The sequence below is a fragment of the Chiloscyllium plagiosum genome, unplaced genomic scaffold, assembly GCF_037043375.1.
Source record: "Chiloscyllium plagiosum isolate Xiang-an unplaced genomic scaffold, Cpla_swu_hap1 HiC_scaffold_35, whole genome shotgun sequence".
Taxonomy (NCBI): domain Eukaryota; kingdom Metazoa; phylum Chordata; class Chondrichthyes; order Orectolobiformes; family Hemiscylliidae; genus Chiloscyllium; species Chiloscyllium plagiosum.
The window spans coordinates 56304924-56318861 of NW_028270173.1; the positions used below are offsets into that span (position 1 = coordinate 56304924).

The 13938-nt window shown below is 42.7% G+C and overlaps 1 pseudogene; it reads right to left on the bottom strand.

Annotated features, from left to right (window-relative positions):
- Positions 1–3185: 3185 nt before the first annotated feature.
- On the bottom strand, positions 3186–3506 carry LOC148140960 (proteasome subunit alpha type-3 pseudogene; annotated as a pseudogene).
- Between the last annotated feature and the right edge of the window lie 10432 nt (positions 3507–13938).

Below are 13938 nucleotides of genomic sequence, written 5' to 3' on the forward strand. Positions count from 1 at the left end.
TCCATCGCAGGAAAAAAACCTGGTCATCAGGTATGAGGCACTGTCATTGCCGTTATACGTGGCACAGGTCTGGCCTATTCCCAGAACCTGTGCCGTCACAGTCACCCGGGCCATCTTCCATTTTAAATGGAGATCAAAGATGGTTAGGGTCCGAAGGGACTCAATGTACAAAGATATGGGCAACCGGGGAAAAAACACACCCAATGCCACCCTCACCCTGATGGCCACCTTTGTGTGTGGCTGCATCAAGCTGTGCGTGGATCCCCGGTACGCAAACACCAAGTGTCACTACGTACTGAGGTTCTACCTGTCCCCGGTGTTGCGAAGGATGGGCCTGGCCTCGCTGCCATGGAACGCTCCAATTATTTGGACCATTCCGTATCACCTGTCCTTCGTGGAGAAGTTTATGAAGAAAAACACCTTTGACCACAAGTCCATCAGGAAGTGGTCAGCACGTAGTGTCCTTGAGACCCTTCGGGAAAAGGAGAGGGCGAATCCTGTCGAGCAGTTCCCTGAGCAGACTGTCAAAGCCATTTGGCAGAATGCCTCATCGCCAGAACTTTCCAACAAGCACCAAGACATGGCTTGGCTGGTGGTGAGAAGGGCTCTGCCTGTGAGATCCTTTATGCACGCCCAGATTCTCTGCCGCACTGCACACTGCCCTCGAAGCGGGGGGAGGGGGGGGCGGGATTGGTCGAGACTGTCACACACCTCCTTCTGGAATGTGCCTACACAAAGGAAGTCTGGAGAGGAATGCAGTGGCATTTGTCGAGGTTTGTCCCGAGTAGCTCCGTGACATGGGACTCCGTGCTCTACAGTCTGTTCCCTGGGACGGACACCGAGACAAATATCAACTGTGCCTGGAGGATCACCAACTCGGTGAAAGGCGCTCTTTGGTCTGTCCGAAACCTGTTGATCTTCCAGCTGAAGGAGTGGACCCTGACTGAGTGTTGCAGACTGGCACATTCCAAGGTCCAGGACTACGTGCTGAGGGACGCGCTGAAGCTTCGGGCACCTGCCGTCAAGACGCGGTGGGGAAAGACCACCGTGTAACATCTGCCTGCCTAACGAAGAACAGGGGGCCCACGCAGTCATTTGGGCTCTGCTGATGCCTCAGCTAAATATATGGAGGGAAAATGGACAGACTTGTATATACGAATGATTAATTCTGACCACTGTATGTAAAGAAATGCAATGTTTACATATGAATGGCATCATCAATTGTATAGAAATCAAAATAATTTTATGAATAAAGTATATTTTTGAAATAAGGAAAAAAAACCTAGCAATTGATTTGCTTTAGACCACTCATCTGCTAAAGCAGATTCACACTGGTGAGAAACTATTCAGATGGAAGGTGTGTGATAAGGCTTCACAAAGTCAGTGTGTCTCCTGTCCATCAACATACGCACAGGAGCGAAACCATTTGGTGTTCTGTTAAAAGACCTCCCTGCAGCATCAGTGCAGCCACACAGAAACATTCCAGTGTGATGTGTGCCAGGATTATGTCTTCCCCTCCTCCCTCACCATACACTGACATCACCACACATTCTTGAAGCCAGGTCTCCTGCTTCCGTTGTATTTAGAGTTACACAGACAATGCTAAATACAACGGAAGCAGGAGACCTGGCTTCAAGAATGTGTGGTGATGTCAGTGTATGGTGAGGGAGGAGGGGAAGACATAATCCTGGCACACATCACACTGGAATGTTTCTGTGTGGCTGCACTGATGCTGCAGGGAGGTCTTTTAACAGAACACCAAATGGTTTCGCTCCTGTGCGTATGTTGATGGACAGGAGACACACTGACTTTGTGAAGCCTTATCACACACCTTCCATCTGAATAGTTTCTCACCAGTGTGAATCTGCTTTAGCAGATGAGTGGTCTATAGTTTTTTCTCACAAACATCTACTCTCCTGTATGGATCCTCTGGTGCCCTAAGTGAGCCTAAGAGATTGATAATTCCTTTTTGCAAAAAAAAATCTGAAGGGCTATTCTTCTGTATGAATCCTCAAAAGGAGGAGGCAGTCTGATGATTTTGGGAAGGATTTGGTGCATATCTCACATGGGAATGGTTTCTCCCTGGTACAAGTGTAGTGACATTACATAAGCTTCAACAGCTGTTTGAAAGCACTTCTCTTCTGTGTAAATGCTCTGGTGAGTCAGAAGATTGGGAGATTGAGGAAAGTCATCTCACAGCCGAAGGGTTTCTCCTCTGTCTGAATTCTCAGGTGCATCAAGAGATTTGATGATGTTGCAAAAGCATTATCACAAACCTGACACTTGAAAGATTTCTCTCTGGTATGAAATGTTTGATGTTGCAGGAGGGGCAACAATTGTGTGAAGATTTTGTCACACATCTTACATGTGAACAGCTTCTTTCCTATATGAATATGCACATTAACATGTTTAATGACTGTGAGAATGATCGGCTGCACAACCTGCATGTAAATGCATTTTCCCCTGTCATGCATCCACATGCAATTGAATGGTTTCTTCCCTGAGTGGATATATTTATGTTGCATGAGCTCAGATGACTGTGTGAAGATCTGGTCATACTTAAATGGTTCTGTTTCCATGAAGGTGTCCTTGAATTGCAGGCGTCTTTCTTCTCTATGTGCTTTGATGTAATAAGGTACATTGCTGTAAAACAGGAAAAGAAGACATTATTCCCTCCAACTCCGTCTCCTCATTTGCTGAAGGGGCTGAATAGTTTGAGACTATTCCACAATGACTGCCAGTCTGCTATTCCTCCGTGTGGGAGTCCTTTTTTTTTCCTCATTTGATTGTCACATACCCTCTGTTTCCAGCAGAGACACTGGATAATGAAGAGAGGCAGACGACATAGCCACTTTCTTTCTTCCACTCAGCTCTCCTCCTCCTTCCCAGGCAGCACAAGAGCAAAGGAAAAGACTGTTGGATGGATTGCAAAAAGGCTAACACTCAACTTGATTTTTGTTTTGTACTTTAACAGGTAAGGTTTATATTTTGGTCATTGATATAGGATATTTAGTTGCATTCAGATCCATTTTTACAAGTATTTTGTAAAGTTCAAATTTACACACATTAGAAACCAAGTTAACTTGATACTGTCATTTGTTTTAAAAATAAGGAAAAATGCACTATCAGTACTGTATATTTCAAAAGAAACTAATCACATGTCATCATCAGATTCATCATCTTCCTCAAGAGATTCTTTGACATTTTTTTGCTTCCTCTTTAATATCTTTAGGTACAAGCTCATGTCTACCTTTTGTAATTTCTCCAACCCAGCTTAACTCCAACTCGGAGGATTTGTCCTTAACTTCATCATGGACAATGTAGATTATTTTTGCAACTTCTGCAACCACTTCTCTGCAAGTCATGTCTTTCAACCGCAGCTTCTCAATCTTTGTATTTGTAGCTTCTTTAGCTTTTCCAAATGCACATCCGCAGTAACCGTGGGGCACTTCTGAAGGGTCAATCATGTACATCCAAGCTCCATCATCCTGATCATAAGATCCCATAATAAATATTGCTACAATCAACTTGAATTGTGAACTAGGAATCATTAAATAACAATGACTGCTAATTTAAATAAGAGAGGCTAATTACACTCAGAATTACTAAGTAACAATGATGGTAAGTTTCAAAATAAATAGTCATTACACTTACAATTAGTCATTTACAAGAACATTACATTTTTTTAAAAAAAATACAGGAAAAAAGTTATGTAATGCCTGAAAACGTTTCATTTCAATTACCTTTCAGTGCAAATCTCAATGTTATCTGCTCCTGACTTGTCAGACTCAGAAGACCACAAAGAGTTAAATGGTAATTGAATGGAAAAGGGCCACGTGTTTAATAAATAACACATTCATAAACGGAAATGTAAATGAAATTTCTCCATTTGTTGGACAGCAAGTCACTCATGTAGACTAAGCCCAATTAAGACACAGACACAGGTATATTTGGTTATTTACTGCATATTGAGAAAGAAGAGCTCCATCTTTTACCTTTTTGATAAGCCTTCCATTGCTGCATAAGGTAGGAGTTGCTTCCCAGACAGAGAGGGGAACCTAAAAACAGCCATAGGAGTTAAAGAGTTGGGAGGGAGCATAGAAGGCAGGTCAGTCCGTGGGTTCAGAGCACTGTAAATAAAATCGCAGTGTAACATAGGAGCAAAGAAGATAAGTGATTGGCGAATATTGTCTCTTTTTGTTTTATCAAAACTGGGTAAATGCAGCATTAACTCTGAAGGAATAGGAATAAGAATCTTCTGAATCACTGGTTGCAAAGTTGAGAGGAACCTCGATTATCCAGCATTCGATTATTCAAATTTTGGATTATCTGGACAAGATCACAAGGTCCCAATGCTTAGCTAAACTGTGAATCCAGCATTTAATTATCCAATCATTCAATTATCCAAATAAAATACTCCCTGCCCATGTCGTTCGGATAATCGAGGTTCCTCTGTATTTGGTCCAGAGGAGATAGAGGTTTTAATTTTCCACCTCTTTTAATCAGCCTCCAAAATTTGATGATTTTTTTCTTCTACTATCTCTAAGCTGGTTGAATGCAAGTTACTATTGTGTTTCTTTAGCTGTGTAAATTATTAATTAGGCAAAAGTGAGGACTGCAGATGCTGGAAATCAGAGTCTAGATTAGAGTGGTGCTGGAAAAGTACAACAAATCAGGCAGCATCCAAGGAGCAGGAAAATCGATGTTTCGGGCAAAAGGCCTTCATCAGGAATGAAGGGTGGAGAGATAAAGGCTCCCTGCCTTCATTCCTGATGAAGGGCTTTTGCCCGAAACGTCGATTTTCCTGCTCCTCGGGTGCTGCCTGACCTGCTGTGCTTTTCCAGCACCACTTAATCTAGACCCTAAATAATTAACTAGTCCATCAAGTAAATAAATGAGATTGGAAATAAAGGGCATATGGGAAATCCGTGAAGTGTATGAAGTCTTAGGCAACCAGCTTTGCTGCAAACAACTTCAGTTTGTGCAACTTCAGCTCTGAGTTGATGAGCTGCATTCTAAGTTTTAGACATTGCAGGGGATCACAGAGGGGCAGAGTTACATAAACATTTTGTTCTCGGAGGTAGTATCACCTGACACATACAAAGGGGGAATGGGGTTGAACTTAAGTTATCATTATTCTTCCTCTTTGAAGCCAAGACAGAGAGGTATCATTTGAGTTATTATTTTCCTTTTTTAAGACCCATCCCCTACCGAAATAGAAAGAGTGATGTTCCCTAAACCCGGGTTTACAGATTCCAAACTTAGAAATAATTTAAACCGCTAAATGCTTTAAAATGGAATAAATGACAGAGATAATTAACAAAACATTCCAAATGTGGGAAATTACTCTGCCACTCCATCTCACATGCAAGCACTCAGGTAGTTATGAAAGTCAGGACAAGTGAGGAGATAGTTTATACATTATATGTTTTGATCAATCCAAATATTGAAAAATCAGTTCATGTGAGTTATAACTTAGTGCAGTCAATGTCTAACAGTAAATTCTTCAATGAGCTGGACCCTGTAGTTTTCTTTTCTGTACCCAAATGTAAGCTTCTTTTCAGCCAGAAATTTGAGTAGAAATAGAGTAGAACAACATGGGTAAAGTCAACAGAGTATGACAGGAAGAGACAGAAAGTTCAACAAAAACTGTATATTGGTAAAAATTGTATATCAACAAAAAAACTAATTGCAGGAAACAAGTGAAAAAATGAAATTAAAGGTTCTTATTTGAATGCACAAAGCATCCTAAATATATTGCATAAATGTATAGTATTACAGAGACGTGGCTGTAAAGTAATCACAGGTTGAAAATAAATATTCCAAGATGCACAACGTTTTAAATATATAGAAACATATAGAATGGTAAAGGAGGTGTGGTAGCCATGATAAGAATAAGATGAGATAAGAACTTCAGTAATAAGGTCTTCTTCAGAAAATCATTAAGTAGACTAATAGGAAACAAAGAGTGTGGATAGATGAGTGCTATTCTGGTTGGCAATCAGTCACTAGTGGTGTGCCTCAGGGATCAGTGTTGGGACCGCAATTATTCACGATTTATACAGATGATTTAGAGTTGGGGACCAGGTGTAGAGTGTCAAAGTTTGCAGATGACACTAAGATGAGTGGCAGAGCAAAGTGTGCAGAGGACAGTGAAACTTTACAGAGGAACATAGATATTTTAAGTGATTGGGCAAAGCTGAAAAATGTGTTGCTGGAAAAGCGCAGCAGGTCAGGCAGCATCCAAGGAGCAGGAGAATCGACGTTTCGGGCATAAGTCCTTCTTCAGGAATGAGGAGGGTGTGCCAAGCAGTCTAAGATAAAAGGTAGGGAGGAGGGACTTGGGGGAGGGGTGTTGGGAATGCGATAGGTGGAAGGAGGTTAAGGTGAGGGTGATAGGCCGGAGAGGGGGTGGGGGCGGAGAGGTCAGGAAGAAGATTGCAGGTCAGGAAGGCGGTGCTGAGTCCGAGGGTTGGGACTGAGATAAGGTGGGGGGAGGGGAAATGAGGAAGCCGGAGAAATCTGCATTCATCCCTTATGGTTGGAGGGTTCCTAGGCAGAAGATGAGGCGCTCTTCCTCCAGGTGTCGTGTTGCCATGGTCTGGCGATGGAGGAGGCCAAGGACCTGTATGTCCTTGGCAGAGTGGGAGGGGGAGTTAAAGTGTTCAGCCACGGGGCGGTTGGGTTGGTTGGTGCGGGTGTACCAGAGGTGTTCTCTGAAACGTTCCACAAGTAGGTGGCCTGTCTCCCCAATGTAGAGGAGGCCACATCGGGTGCAGCGGATGCAGTAAATGATGTGTGTGGAGGTGCAGGTAAATTTGTGATGGATATGGAAGGATACCTTGGGGCCTTGGAGGGAAGTGAGGGGGGAGATGTGGGCGCAGGTTTTGCATTTCTTGCGGTTGCAGGGGAAGGTTCCGGGAGTGGAGGTTGAGTTGGTGGGGGATGTGGACCTGACGAGGGAGTTGCTGAGGGAGTGGTCTTTCCGGAACGCTGATAGGGGAGGGGAGGGAAATATATCCTTGGTGGTGGGGTCTGTTTGGAGGTGGCGGAAATGACGAAGGATGATACGATGTATCTGGAGGTTGGTGGGGTGGAAGGTGAGGACCAGTGGGGTTCTGTCCTGGTGGCGATTGGAGGGATGGGGTTCAAGGGCGGAGGAGCGGGAAGTGGAGGAGATGTGGTGGAGAGCATCGTCAACCACGTCTGAGGGGAAATTGCAGTCTTTGAAGAAGGAGGCCATCTGGGTTGTTCGGTATTGGAATTGGTCCTCCGGGGAGCAGATGCGGTGGAGGCGAAGGAATTGGGAATATGGGATGGCGTTTTTACAGGGGGCAGGGTGGGAGGAGGTGTAATCTAGGTAGCTGTAGGAGTCGGTCGGTTTATAGTAAATGTCCGTGTTGAGTCGGTCGCCCGAGATAGAAGTGGAGAGGTCTAGGAAGGGGAGAGAGGAATCTGAGACGGTCCAGGTAAATTTGAGGTCGGGGTGGAAGGTATTAGTAAAGTGGATGAACTGTTCAACCTCCTCGTGGGAGCATGAGGTAGCGCCGATACAGCTGATACAGTCATCGATGTAGTGGACGAAAAGGTGGGGAGTGGTGCCAGTGTAGCTGCAGAAGATGGACTGTTCCACATATCCGACGAAGAGGCAGGCATAGCTGGGGCCCATGCGGGTGCCCATGGCTACTCCTTTGGTTTGGAGGAGGTGGGAGGATTGGAAAGAGAAGTTGTTCAGAGTGAAGACCAGTTCAGTCAGTCAAAGGAAGGTGTCCAACCAACCCAACCGCCCCGTGGCTAAACACTTTAACTCCCCCTCCAGGTCCTTGGCCTCCTCCATCGCCAGACCATGGCAACACGATGCCTGGAGGAAGAGCGCCTCATCTTCCGCCTAGGAGCCCTCCAACCACACGGGATGAATGCAGATTTCTCCAGCTTCCTCATTTCCCCTCCCCCCACCTTATCTCAGTCCCAACCCTTGGACTCAGCATCGCCTTCCTGACCTGCAATCTTCTTCCTGACCTCTCCGCCCCCACCCCCTCACCTTAACCTCCTTCCACCTATCGCATTCCCAACACCCCTCCCCCAAGTCCCTCCTCCCTACCCTTTATCTTAGACTGCTTGGCACACCCTCCTCACTCCTGAAGAAGGACTTATGCCCGAAACGTCGATTCTCCTGCTCCTTGGATGCTGCCTGACCTGCTGCGCTTTTCCAGCAACACATTTTTCAGCTCTGATCTCCAGCATCTACAGTCCTCACTTTCTCCTAGTGTTTGGGCAAAGGTCTGGCAAATGGAATACAATGTTAATAAATGTGAGGTTATCCATTTTGGTAGGAGTAACAGTAAAATGGATTATTACTAGAATGGTAAAAGGTTGCAGCATGCTGCTATGCAGAGGGACCCAGGTGTCCTTGTGCATGAATCATAGAGGATTGATCTGCAGGTACAATAAGCAATTAGGAAGGCAAATGGAATTTTGTCCTTCATTGCTAAAGGGATTGAGTTTAAAAGCAGGGAGGTTGCATTGTGGCTGTATAGGATGCTGGTGAGGCTACACTTGGAGTACTAGGCAAATGTGAAGACTGCGGATGCTGGAAATCAAGACTCTGATGAAGGGCTTTTGCCCAAAAGTCGATTTTCCTGCTCCTCGGATGCTGCCTGATCGGCTGTGCTTTTCCAGCACCACTCTAATCTATATCTAAAGTACTAAGTGCAGTTTTGGTCTCCTTACTTGAGAAAGGATGTACTGGCACTGGAGAGGGTGTAGAGGAGGTTCACTAGGTTGATTCTGGAGTTGAAGGGAGTTGGCTTATGAGAAGAGACGAAGTAGACTGAGATTATATTTGTTGAAATTTAGAAGAATGAAGGAGGTCTTATAGAAACATATAAAATTATGGAGGGAATAGATAACATAGAAGTAGAAAGGATGTCTCCACTGGCAGGTGAAACTAGGACAAGAGGGTATAGCCTCAAGATTAAGGGGAGCAGATTTAGCACTGAATTGAGAAGGAACTTCTTCACTCAGAGGGTTGTAAATCTACAAAATTCTAGTGAAGTAGTTGACGCTACTTCAGTAAATGTTTGTAAAGCTACGATAGATTTTTTGAACTATAAAGGAATTAAGGATATGGTGAGAGCGTGGGCAAATGGATCTGAGCCCACAAGAAAACCAGCCATGATCTTATTGATGGCCTACTCCTGCTCCTAGTTCTTATGTAGAATTAGTAAATGCGCTTATTAGCATTAGCAAGAGTCAAAAAGTATTTGGTGAGTGCAATTTGTAAGCCTCCTTAGAGTAGTTAAACCATTAAACAATCAATCAAATTATTGGAGCTTGTAACAAAGGTAATATAGGAATTATGGGAGACTTTAATCCTTATACAAACATAAAATAAAATTGCCAAGGCTGGTTTCGCCGATGAATTGTAGAATGTTTCTGTGACAGTTTCTTGGGGCAGAAAGCTAGGTAAATGATTAGTAGCAATAAATTTGGCAGAATTGTATTCAACAACAATCTGTAATCTTATGGTCTAATATATCACCATTCTACCATTACACTCAAGTCAGGGAATCAACCCTGTTTCAAAGAAAAGTGCAGGAAGCACAACAGCAGGCAAACCTAAAAAAAGGTCATGGTGTTGGTTGTCAAACAGCAGAAGCAGCATCAAGGTTAAGCAATCCCACAACCAATTGATCAGACACAGATCTAGAGTCCTGCCACATCATGATTGGTTGCTGAGAATTAAATAACAAACAGGAGAAGAAAGCTCCACAAATATCCCATTATCAATGATTGGGGAGCACAGCAGATCAGAGCAAAAAGCATCTAGGATTTGGGTCCACAGTTGCACAATATAAGTAGTTGACACTTGTAAGTAATTTAAATATAATTTACAAAGATGCAGTAGTTTAAATTGAAAATTTAAATAGATAATTAAGAGTGGTTCATTGATATCAAAGAATGAACAGATGGTTGGCATAGTATGTAATGATCTCAATAGCTTGGAAATGCAGCATCCTGCTCTCCAGGTAGATTGATAACAACTCTGCCATGAGTCATTCTCTATCCTTCCTCGTCCATCTTCCAGTGAAAGAAGGTAGTTGCCTGATAAACAATCACCTGAAGAGGGAGAATTGCCTCTGAGAAGTAGTTGATACACCCTTTTTCCAGGTGTATCATGTCAAGCACTCATCTGAACCCAATGAATACAGGACATATACTCCAGGCAAAGTGATGGAAGAGAATGTTAACAATATTACCAAGTGGCACTTATTCAACAATAACCTGCTCATTGATATCCAGTTTGGGTTCTAGAAGGCCCACTCAGTTCCTGACCTCATTGCAGTCTTTGCCCAAACATGAGCAAGACCTGAATTTAAGAGATGAAGTGAAGGTGACAAGGCAGAATTTGATTGAGTGTGGCAATAAGGAGTCCTAGCAAAACTATAACCAATGGAAATCAGGAGAAAAGTTAGCATCATACCTAGCATAAAGGATAGTGATTGTGGTTATTGGAGGCCAATCATCACAGCCACAGGACATTACTATATAGGAGTTCCTCAGAGTAATATGCTATGTATAACCATTTTCAGCTGCTTCATCAATGACCTTCTATCCATCATAAAATAAAACATGGGGGTGTTCGCAGACGGTTGCATAATGTTTGGCACCATTTGCAATTCCTTAGACTCTGAAGTAGTCTGTGTCCATACACTGCAAAACCTGAACAACATCTATGCTTGGTCAGACAAGTAGCAAGTCACATGCATCATAGTGTGGTGCCAGTTATTATCCATCCAACAAGAGAAAATCTAATCATTGCCCTTTGACATTCAATGTCATTTCCATCATTAAAGCTCTCAGTATCAACACTTCTGGGTTTTCCATTGACCATAAGCTGAATCGGACCAGTATTATAAATAAAAGAAAAAAAAAGGAGCTAGAAATTCTTGCCTGGGTCAAAATTAGAATTAGAAGAAAGTGAGGACTGCAGATGCTGGAGAACATTCCTGATGAAAGACTTATGCCCAAAACTCGTAATTTATGTTGATTCCCCTACTCCTCGGATGCTGCCTGACCTGTTGTGCTTTTCCAGCACCACATTCTCGACTCAGAATTAGAACTCTTGTAGCAGTTCAAGAAGATACTTTAAAACTATCTTCATTTAGGGAATTTAGCAATGGGAAATAAACATTCTCGCAGCCAAAAATATCTACAATCCAATAATGAATAACAAGAAAATACAATTTTTGTATAACCACGGCTCCTTCACATTTGGACATTTAGTTCTGAACATCACTGTGGATTTTTTGGATGACAACTTGAACAAAAGCTGCTTCTTCTTTCAACATCTCCTTATTTGGTTTTCACTCGCAACAAATTGTGAAGCTGCTCTGGAAGAGGAGGTGCAGAGAATGGGTAGAATAACTGGGCTCTCCAATTAATGTCTCTCACAGCATGTCAAGGAGAGAAATAAATTAAAATCCCAACCAGTTACCATGCAAGTCAATCCATTCAATCATTACATGGGCAGCGCTGAAATTGGAAGTACACGCTTGAAAATCCAGTGACGAGAACCCAGACCACAGCTTTATGATGCACTCAACTCTGTCTCCCCTCCTTCGCACTCCCATACACACCCCTTTCACCCGACTACCCCTTCACTCCCTTACTTATGCTGACACTCTTGTCCTCATTTCGATTGGAGGCTAAAGGTGCACTGCTTCATGCTTAAGTTCTCAGATCATTTATCTCCCATATGAAGTTTTTGTTTGCCATTCCTTTACAACTGATTTTCTGTTTTGTCCAGTAGTGAGTGGCATTTGTCTTTGAGGTTAAAGTTACACGTCTCATATTGAGTTAAAAATCACACAACACCAGGTTATAGTCCAACAGGTTTAATTGGAAGCACGAGCTTTCAGAGCGACTCTCCTTCATCAGGTGATAGTGGAGGGCTCGATCGTAACACAGAATTTATAGCAAAAATTTACAGAGTGATGTAACTGAAATTATACATTGAAAAATTGATTGTCTGTTAAGCCTTTCATCTGTTAGAATACAGTGATAGTTTCACTTGTTTCATGTGTAAATCACAAAACCGTTTTTTAAAGTTGCATTCTCGGGTTAGCTGTTAACAATGGTGATAGCTAGACAATATGTTGAAGATGTTGGCCCCCTGTGTTCTCTGTCTATGCCATGATGTTTAGATTGATTCTAATCTAAAAAAGTGAGATAACGGAGTTTTACATAAATTCATGCAGTTTTTGAGCTCAGAGTTCTACATGAATGCATGCAGTTTTTGAGCAAAGTACAATGTAACTCTGCAAGTACAAATTCACCCCACAAAATATATGTGCACATGTGGGTCTTTGTCTGTGTGTGTGTGTCTGTCTGTCTCCAAATCATGTCTCATATTGATATTGTCAGTTTGAAAATCTCCAAGAAAGAATGCTGAACCCACACTAGGAATCTGTGCCAAACGTTTTTATTCCTGTACAGTATGTTGCTGCCCATCCTGAGTTGCCTCCGAACTGAGTGGCTTGTCCAGGCATTTCAGATGGTGATTAAGACGGAATCAAATTTTTGTGTCTGGAGTCACTTGTTGTCCAACTCCAGACACAAAAATTTGATTCCGTCTTAATCACCATCTGAAATGCCTGGACAAGCCACTCAGTTCGGAGGCAACTCAGGATGGGCAGCAACATACTGTACAGAAATAAAAACGTTTGGCACAGATTCATAGTGTGGGTTCAGCATTCTTTCTTGGAGATTTTCAAACTGACAATATCAATATGAGACATGATTTGGAGACAGACACACACAGAGACAAAGACCCACATGCACACATATATTTTGTGGGGTGAATTTGTATTGCAGAGTTACATTGTACTTTGCTCAAAAACTGCATGGATTCATGTAAAACTCCGTTATCTCACTTTTTAGATTAGAATCAATCTAAACATCATGGCATAGACAGAGAACACAGGGGGCCAACACCTTCAACATATTGTCTAGCTATCACCATTGTTAACAGCTAACCCGAGAATGCAACTTTAAAAAAAGGTTTTGTGATTTACACATGAAAGAAGTGAAACTATCACTGTATTCTAACAGATGAAAGGCTTAACAATCAATTTTTCAATGTATAATTTCAGTTACATCACACTAAATTTTTGCTATAAATTCTGTGTTACGATCGAGCCCTCCACTATCACCTGATGAAGGAGCGCCGCTCCGAAAGCTAGTGCTTCCAATTAAACCTGTTGGACTATAACCTGGTGTTGTGTGATTTTTAACTCAATATGCGACGAGTAACTTTAACCTCAAAGACAAATGCCACTCACTACTGGACTTATCTCTCCACGCTTCAGGCTCACTGCCTTTATTCCTGATGAAGGACTTTTGCCCGAAACGTCGATTTCGAAGCTCCTTGGATGCTGCCTGAACTGCTGTGCTCTTCCAGCACCACTAATCCAGAATCTGGTTTCCAGCATCTGCAGTTATTGTTTTTACCTTGTTGGCTGGACCAGGTCAGATGACAGATTTCCTTCCCTAAAAAGTATTAATTAAGCGTTTATTTAAAGCAACATTGGTTACATGGTTGTAATGAAGCTAGTTTTTATTTAAATTTGCAAATTTTCTTAAACTTTCACCAGTGGGATTGAAACCCATGTCTCAGAGCATTCGCTCCAGATTACTAGTCCAGACATTATCACTACGCGATTGCCTCCAGCATTGCTGAAGGAACTGAGTGAGGTTTTATTCAGATGGGACAATGACAGATTTAAACCCCCAACTGTTTTGCAGAACAAAATCACCTTAATTTCACCTATCACTTTCCCAAACTTCCGGAAACTCATATTGCTCCCGAAAAAATTGGATTGGCTATGAGAGACATCAATCACAGAGCCCGTCCACACCTCTTCCTCTTCCAGAACG